Genomic DNA, 10,000 nt, shown 5'->3' with positions numbered 1-10,000 from the left:
GGACAACGTTAGGGCAAAAATACTCTTACGCTTCTAACGGGGCCCCCATACCTACGCTCGCCTCGCCTGATCCTTTCATTTCCAGATGTGAGCGTTATGCTCAGTCTCGGGTCCCTTTATTTCTATTTGGAAAGGGGTAAAGCGTATATGTAAATATTATGGTTCAACCGGGGCCTCCAAAGGATGTATCCTCACTGAGGGGCCCATTAACGTCAGCAAAGTGGTGCCAAACATCGCAATAACGACATCAGTGTAGAGAAAAATTCCACGTGTAATGACAGATACACACACAAAAAGAAGAGGAAAATGTTCAATGTATACCTCGTAGAGTTATGAAGTTTATGACGAAAGACATTTGTTCATTTTGGCGAGATTTTAACAATCCTTCAAACGTTCATTGTAAACCCAGTCCATTCATTGATAAGGAAAGACGCTCGCCATGGTAAGCTATCCTAAGGACAAAGTTATCGAAACCATTTAATGGGGATTATGAAAATTAACGAAGTATAAATGAGAGACAAGTTTCACTGAGGAAATCAAATACACTTTTAAACAGAGAAACCGGAATCCAGGTGATAGAATCCATGCAAATAAATTTTGCAACGTCGATGTTTTGCAATAAATCCAATTCTTGGCCTTGATCTCCACCGGAAGCCAGTCTTTTGATGCTAAAGATATCGTCAGACCAACGCAGATGCTTAGTTTTGATGGACATGCATAACATAGGGAATAACTCGTAAATACCTTGGCTTTCTCTCTCTCTCTCTCTCTCTCTCTCTCTCTCTCTCTCTCTAAAAGATACTCTCAGATCACGAAGAACCCCTCGCTGAAATAAACCGGCTCAAACTTGTTTGTTGTTTACCAAAAGTTTATTTAGTGAAGTAAATCAACAATGCCATCACAGGTCAGTGACAGGAATGAGAACAGCCGTGCAAAAAGAGAGAAAAAAATAACAGGCAAGCAAGCATTGGTATTCTGGCAGTCGTCGCACGTTTCACTGTCAACAAAAGATGCTAGTGGGAGCTGAAGACAATGTAAGGAATAGTGAGCCTAAGAGAGAGAGAGAGAGAGAGAGAGAGAGAGAGAGAGAGAGGAGTGGGGGGTTAATAGTATTCTTTACAGATAAAGGAGTTGCGAGTCAAATACAGATATAAACCCTAATGACGTCAGTGGTTCCACCACCTGTCCACCCCTCCTCCTCCTCCTCCTCCTCCTCCTCCTCCTCCTCCCCTTGTTAGTGACACTGCACTCGGTGCCAGTAATCTCCCACGAATGGTGCCGAGCCCTTCGCCAGGTAGACATCATCACTTTTTTGCACCAGGTTAACATGTGCAGAATTCTCCTTCTTTATTATGACCTCCTTTCTCGTCGTCCCTAACAAATAGAATTCAACTCCCTCTAAAACAAATGGTGTGACACACGGTAGTTTCTGAGGGCTGAAATAGTTTCCTGGTCCTCACTGTTGTATCCATGTCTACTATCTTTTCACCGTTTAGTATCTCTTCCATTTTGTTGCAGCGATGTCAGTAGCAAACCTATCTTTCTCAGTTTCATTGTGCATAAAATAATTCTCAGCAGCAGCTCGCTTCATAGCAGCATTTTGCATAAAAGCCATCTCAGAAGCAACCCATATCAAAACATTACTTTACCAAAAAAAAAAAAAAAAAAAAAAAAAAAAAAAACAATAGCAACTCACTTCTTAGCAGTGTTATGTACAAAATCCTCAATGGCTAACCAGTGCTCAACAATATTTTGCATAAAATCCTTCTCGGGGACAACCCATTTCTCAGCAGTATTTTGTATAAAATCCTTCTCAGTAATAGAACATTTCTCCGCAGTCTTTTGCACAAAATCCCTCTAGGTGGCAACCCACTTCTTAGCAGTTTTTTGCACAAAACCCTTCCTAGTGGCAACCCACTTCTCAGCAGTATTTTGCACAAAATCCCCAGTGGCTACCCACTTCTCAACAATATTTTACATAAAATCCTTCTCGGGGATAACCACGTTTCAGCAGTAGTTTGCACAAACTAAATCCCATTAATAGCCAATTTTCCCACACTCTTTTGCATCAAATCCTTCTAGGTGGCAACCCACTTCTCATCAGTATTTTGCACAAAATCCCTCTCATTGGCAGCCCACTTCTCAGAAGTTTTTTGCACAAAATCCATCACAGTAGTACCTCACTTCTCAGCAGTATTTTGCCTAGAATCCATCCCAGTTGGAACACACTTCTCAGCAGTATTTTGCGCAAATTCTTCAGTGGCTACCCACAACTCAATATTTTGCACAAAATCCTTCTCAGCTGTGTTTTGTACAACATCATCCCAAAGGCAATCCACTTCTCAGTAATATTTTGCACAAAATCTTTCCCAGTGACAAACCATTTCTCAGCAGTATTTTGCAAAAAATCCCTCTCACTAGTAGCCCACTTCTGAGGCGTATTTTGCGCAAAATTCTTCCCAGTGACAACCCACTTCTCAGCAATATTTTGCACAAAATCCCCTGTGCTTACCCCTTTCGCAACAATATTTTGCACAAAATCCCTCTCAGGAGCAACCGCTTCTCAGCAGAGGGTTTTTTTTTTTTTTTTTTTTTTTTTTTTTTTTTTTACAAAATGAATCACCATTAATAGCCCACTTCTCAGTAGTATTTTGCACAAAATCCTTCCCAGTTGCATCCCACTTCTCAGCTGCATTTTGCCCAAAATCCTCAGTGGCTACCCACTTATCAACAGTATTTTGCGCAAAGTCCCTTTCAGGGACAACCCACTTCTCAGCAGTATTTTCTTAAAATCCCTCTCAGTAGTCGCCCACTTCTGCACAATATTTTGCACAAATTCCTTCCCAATGGCAACCCACTTCTCAGTAGTATTTTGCACAAAATCCTTCCCAAATGGCAACTCACTTCTCAGCAGTAGTTTGCACAAAATCCATCACTGGAGTGCCCCACTTCTCAGCAGTATTTTGCATAGAATCCATCCCAGTTGGAACACACTTCTCAGCAATATTTTGCATAGAATCCTTCCCTGTTGCAACACATTTCTCAGCAGTATTTTGCATAGAATCCTTCCCTGTTGCAACACATTTCTCAGCAGTATTTTGCATAGAATCCTTCCCTGTTGCAACACATTTCTCAGCAGTATTTTGCACAAAATCTTCAGTGGCTACCCACTACTGAACAACAGTGTTTTGTACAAAATCCATCCCAATTAGTAGTCCACTTCTCAATAGTATATTGCACAAAATCTTTCTTAGTGACAACCCATTTCTGAGCAGTATTTTGCATAAAATTCCTCTCATGAGTAGCCCACTTCTGAGCAGTATTTTGCGCTAAATCCTTCCCAGTGATAACCCATTTCTGACCAGTATTTTGCACAAAATTCCTCTCAGTGGCAACCCGTTTCTTAGCAGCATTTTGCATAAAATCCCCTGTGCTTACCCCTTTCGCAACAATATTTTGCACAAAATCCCTCTTACGAGCAACCTACTTTTCAGCAGTATTTTCATAAAATCACTCTCAGTAGTTGCCCACTTCTACACAGTATTTTGCACAAAATCCTTCCCAATGGCAACCCACTTCTCAGCAGTATTTAGCAAAAAGTCCATCCCAATGGCAACCCCACTTCTCAACAGTATTTTGCAAAAATTCAATGTCAGTGGCAACCCACTTCTTAGCAGTGTTTTGTACAAAATCCAGCCTAGTGGCAACCCACTTCTCAGCAGTATTTTGCACAAAATCCTTCCCAATGGCTACCCATTTGTCAGTAGTATTTTGCACAAAATCCATCCCAATGGCAACCCCACTTCTCAACAGTATTTTGCAAAAATTCAATGTCAGTGGCAACCCACTTCTTAGCGTGTTTTGTACAAAATCCAGCCTAGTGGCAACCCACTTCTCAGCAGTATTTTGCGCAAAATCCTTCCCAATGGCAACCCATTTGTCAGTAGTATTTTGCACAAAATCCTTCCCAATGGCAACCCACTTCTCAGCAGTATTTTGCACAAAATCCTTCCCAATGGCAACCCACTTCTCAGCAGTATTTTGCACAAAATCCTTCCCAATGGCAACCCACTTCTCAGCAGTATTTTGCACAAAATCCTTCCCAATGGCAACCCACTTCTCAGCAGTATTTTGCACAAAATCCTTCCCAATGGCAACCCATTTGTCAGTAGTATTTTGCACAAAATCCTTCCCAATGGCAACCCACTTCTCAGCAGTATTTTGCACAAAATCCTTCCCAATGGCAACCCATTTGTCAGTAGTATTTTGCACAAAATCCTTCCCAATGGCAACCCACTTCTCAGCAGTATTTTGCACAAAATCCTTCCCAATGGCAACCCATTTGTCAGTAGTATTTTGCACAAAATCCTTCCCAATGGCAACCCACTTCTCAGCAGTATTTTGCACAAAATCCTTCCCAATGGCAACCCATTTGTCAGTAGTATTTTGCACAAAATCCTTCCCAATGGCAACCCACTTCTCAGCAGTATTTTGCACAAAATCCTTCCCAATGGCAACCCACTTCTCAGCAGTATTTTGCACAAAATCCTTCCCAATGGCAACCCATTTGTCAGTAGTATTTTGCACAAAATCCTTCCCAATGGCAACCCACTTCTCAGCAGTATTTTGCACAAAATCCTTCCCAATGGCAACCCATTTGTCAGTAGTATTTTGCACAAAATCCTTCCCAATGGCAACCCACTTCTCAGCAGTATTTTGCACAAAATCCTTCCCAATGGCAACCCATTTGTCAGTAGTATTTTGCACAAAATCCTTCCCAATGGCAACCCACTTCTCAGCAGTATTTTGCACAAAATCCTTCCCAATGGCAACCCATTTGTCAGTAGTATTTTGCACAAAATCCTTCCCAATGGCAACCCACTTCTCAGCAGTATTTTGCACAAAATCCTTCCCAATGGCAACCCATTTGTCAGTAGTATTTTGCACAAAATCCTTCCCAATGGCAACCCACTTCTCAGCAGTATTTTGCACAAAATCCTTCCCAATGGCAACCCATTTGTCAGTAGTATTTTGCACAAAATCCTTCCCAATGGCAACCCACTTCTCAGCAGTATTTTGCACAAAATCCTTCCCAATGGCAACCCATTTGTCAGTAGTATTTTGCACAAAATCCTTCCCAATGGCAACCCACTTCTCAGCAGTATTTTGCACAAAATCCTTCCCAATGGCAACCCATTTGTCAGTAGTATTTTGCACAAAATCCTTCCCAATGGCAACCCACTTCTCAGCAGTATTTTGCACAAAATCCTTCCCAATGGCAACCCATTTGTCAGTAGTATTTTGCACAAAATCCTTCCCAATGGCAACCCACTTCTCAGCAGTATTTTGCACAAAATCCTTCCCAATGGCAACCCACTTCTCAGCAGTATTTTGCACAAAATCCTTCCCAATGGCAACCCATTTGTCAGTAGTATTTTGCACAAAATCCTTCCCAATGGCAACCCACTTCTCAGCAGTATTTTGCACAAAATCCTTCCCAATGGCAACCCACTTCTCAGCAGTATTTTGCACAAAATCCTTCCCAATGGCAACCCACTTCTCAGCAGTATTTTGCACAAAATCCTTCCCAATGGCAACCCACTTCTCAGCAGTATTTTGCACAAAATCCTTCCCAATGGCAACCCACTTGTCAGCAGTATTTTGCACAAAATCCTTCCCAATGGCAACCCACTTCTCAGCAGTATTTTGCACAAAATCCTTCCCAATGGTAACCCATTTGTCAGTAGTATTTTGCACAAAATCCTTCCCAATGGCAACCCACTTCTCAGCAGTATTTTGCACAAAATCCTTCCCAATGGCAACCCATTTGTCAGTAGTATTTTGCACAAAATCCTTCCCAATGGCAACCCACTTCTCAGCAGTATTTTGCACAAAATCCTTCCCAATGGCAACCCATTTGTCAGTAGTATTTTGCACAAAATCCTTCCCAATGGCAACCCACTTCTCAGCAGTATTTTGCACAAAATCCTTCCCAATGGCAACCCATTTGTCAGTAGTATTTTGCACAAAATCCTTCCCAATGGCAACCCACTTCTCAGCAGTATTTTGCACAAAATCCTTCCCAATGGCAACCCACTTCTCAGCAGTATTTTGCACAAAATCCTTCCCAATGGCAACCCACTTGTCAGCAGTATTTTGCACAAAATCCTTCCCAATGGCAACCCACTTCTCAGCAGTATTTTGCACAAAATCCTTCCCAATGGCAACCCATTTGTCAGCAGTATTTTGCACAAAATCCTTCCCAATGGCAACCCACTTCTCAGCAGTATTTTGCACAAAATCCTTCCCAATGGCAACCCATTTGTCAGTAGTATTTTGCACAAAATCCTTCCCAATGGCAACCCACTTCTCAGCAGTATTTTGCACAAAATCCTTCCCAATGGCAACCCATTTGTCAGTAGTATTTTGCACAAAATCCTTCCCAATGGCAACCCACTTCTCAGCAGTATTTTGCACAAAATCCTTCCCAATGGCAACCCATTTGTCAGTAGTATTTTGCACAAAATCCTTCCCAATGGCAACCCACTTCTCAGCAGTATTTTGCACAAAATCCTTCCCAATGGCAACCCATTTGTCAGTAGTATTTTGCACAAAATCCTTCCCAATGGCAACCCACTTCTCAGCAGTATTTTGCACAAAATCCTTCCCAATGGCAACCCATTTGTCAGTAGTATTTTGCACAAAATCCTTCCCAATGGCAACCCACTTCTCAGCAGTATTTTGCACAAAATCCTTCCCAATGGCAACCCATTTGTCAGTAGTATTTTGCACAAAATCCTTCCCAATGGCAACCCACTTCTCAGCAGTATTTTGCACAAAATCCTTCCCAATGGCAACCCATTTGTCAGTAGTATTTTGCACAAAATCCTTCCCAATGGCAACCCACTTCTCAGCAGTATTTTGCACAAAATCCTTCCCAATGGCAACCCATTTGTCAGTAGTATTTTGCACAAAATCCTTCCCAATGGCAACCCACTTCTCAGCAGTATTTTGCACAAAATCCTTCCCAATGGCAACCCATTTGTCAGTAGTATTTTGCACAAAATCCTTCCCAATGGCAACCCACTTCTCAGCAGTATTTTGCACAAAATCCTTCCCAATGGCAACCCATTTGTCAGTAGTATTTTGCACAAAATCCTTCCCAATGGCAACCCACTTCTCAGCAGTATTTTGCACAAAATCCTTCCCAATGGCAACCCATTTCTCAGTAGTATTTTGCACAAAATCCTTCCCAATGGCAACCCACTTCTCAGCAGTATTTTGCACAAAATCCTTCCCAATGGCAACCCACTTCTCAGTAGTATTTTGCACAAAATCCTTCCCAATGGCAACCCACTTCTCAGCAGTATTTTGCACAAAATCCTTCCCAATGGCAACCCACTTCTCAGCAGTATTTTGCACAAAATCCTTCCCAATGGCAACCCATTTGTCAGTAGTATTTTGCACAAAATCCTTCCCAATGGCAACCCACTTCTCAGCAGTATTTTGCACAAAATCCTTCCCAATGGCAACCCATTTGTCAGTAGTATTTTGCACAAAATCCTTCCCAATGGCAACCCACTTCTCAGCAGTATTTTGCACAAAATCCTTCCCAATGGCAACCCATTTGTCAGTAGTATTTTGCACAAAATCCTTCCCAATGGCAACCCACTTCTCAGCAGTATTTTGCACAAAATCCTTCCCAATGGCAACCCATTTGTCAGTAGTATTTTGCACAAAATCCTTCCCAATGGCAACCCACTTCTCAGCAGTATTTTGCACAAAATCCTTCCCAATGGCAACCCATTTGTCAGTAGTATTTTGCACAAAATCCTTCCCAATGGCAACCCACTTCTCAGCAGTATTTTGCACAAAATCCTTCCCAATGGCAACCCATTTGTCAGTAGTATTTTGCACAAAATCCTTCCCAATGGCAACCCACTTCTCAGCAGTATTTTGCACAAAATCCTTCCCAATGGCAACCCATTTGTCAGTAGTATTTTGCACAAAATCCTTCCCAATGGCAACCCACTTCTCAGCAGTATTTTGCACAAAATCCTTCCCAATGGCAACCCATTTGTCAGTAGTATTTTGCACAAAATCCTTCCCAATGGCAACCCACTTCTCAGCAGTATTTTGCACAAAATCCTTCCCAATGGCAACCCACTTCTCAGTAGTATTTTGCACAAAATCCTTCCCAATGGCAACCCACTTCTCAGCAGTATTTTGCACAAAATCCTTCCCAATGGCAACCCACTTCTCAGCAGTATTTTGCACAAAATCCTTCCCAATGGCAACCCACTTCTCAGCAGTATTTTGCACAAAATCCTTCCCAATGGCAACCCACTTCTCAGCAGTATTTTGCACAAAATCCTTCCCAATGGCAACCCATTTGTCAGCAGTATTTTGCACAAAATCCTTCCCAATGGCAACCCACTTCTCAGCAGTATTTTGCACAAAATCCTTCCCAATGGCAACCCATTTGTCAGTAGTATTTTGCACAAAATCCTTCCCAATGGCAACCCACTTCTCAGCAGTATTTTGCACAAAATCCTTCCCAATGGCAACCCACTTCTCAGCAGTATTTTGCACAAAATCCTTCCCAATGGCAACCCACTTCTCAGCAGTATTTTGCACAAAATCCTTCCCAATGGCAACCCACTTCTCAGCAGTATTTTGCACAAAATCCTTCCCAATGGCAACCCACTTCTCAGCAGTATTTTGCACAAAATCCTTCCCAATGGCAACCCACTTGTCAGCAGTATTTTGCACAAAATCCTTCCCAATGGCAACCCACTTCTCAGCAGTATTTTGCACAAAATCCTTCCCAATGGCAACCCATTTGTCAGCAGTATTTTGCACAAAATCCTTCCCAATGGCAACCCACTTCTCAGCAGTATTTTGCACAAAATCCTTCCCAATGGCAACCCATTTGTCAGTAGTATTTTGCACAAAATCCTTCCCAATGGCAACCCACTTCTCAGCAGTATTTTGCACAAAATCCTTCCCAATGGCAACCCATTTGTCAGTAGTATTTTGCACAAAATCCTTCCCAATGGCAACCCACTTCTCAGCAGTATTTTGCACAAAATCCTTCCCAATGGCAACCCATTTGTCAGTAGTATTTTGCACAAAATCCTTCCCAATGGCAACCCACTTCTCAGCAGTATTTTGCACAAAATCCTTCCCAATGGCAACCCATTTGTCAGTAGTATTTTGCACAAAATCCTTCCCAATGGCAACCCACTTCTCAGCAGTATTTTGCACAAAATCCTTCCCAATGGCAACCCATTTGTCAGTAGTATTTTGCACAAAATCCTTCCCAATGGCAACCCACTTCTCAGCAGTATTTTGCACAAAATCCTTCCCAATGGCAACCCATTTGTCAGTAGTATTTTGCACAAAATCCTTCCCAATGGCAACCCACTTCTCAGCAGTATTTTGCACAAAATCCTTCCCAATGGCAACCCATTTGTCAGTAGTATTTTGCACAAAATCCTTCCCAATGGCAATCCACTTCTCGGCAGTATTTTGGAAAAAATTAAGTCGGTGGCACCCCACTTCTCAGCCGTGTTTTGTACAAAATCCGTTGCAGTAGTAGCCCACTTTTCAGTAGTATTTTACACAAATTCTTCCCAGTGGCAACCTACTTCTCATAAATATTTTGCCCAAAATCCTTCTCATTAGTAGCCCTCTTCTTGGCAGTACTTTGCACAAAATCATTCTCAGTGGCAACCCAAATCTCTGTGGTGTTTTCACAAAGTTCTCAGTAGCAACGTACTTCTATGCAGATTTTTGCACAAACTAGTTCTCAGTGGCAATCTACTTGCCGGCAGTATTATGCCAAAAATACATCTCTGTAGCAACCCACTTTTCAACAGTTATCATCATCATCACTATCATCATCATCATCATCTCTTACGCCTATTGACGCAAACGGCTTCTGTTAGATTTCACCAGTCGTCTCTATCTTGAGATTTTAAATCAAATACTTCGCCAT

Source organism: Palaemon carinicauda, chromosome 38 (genome assembly GCF_036898095.1).
Source record: "Palaemon carinicauda isolate YSFRI2023 chromosome 38, ASM3689809v2, whole genome shotgun sequence".
NCBI classification, from domain to species: domain Eukaryota; kingdom Metazoa; phylum Arthropoda; class Malacostraca; order Decapoda; family Palaemonidae; genus Palaemon; species Palaemon carinicauda.
Note: the sequence above shows the minus strand (reverse complement) of the source record.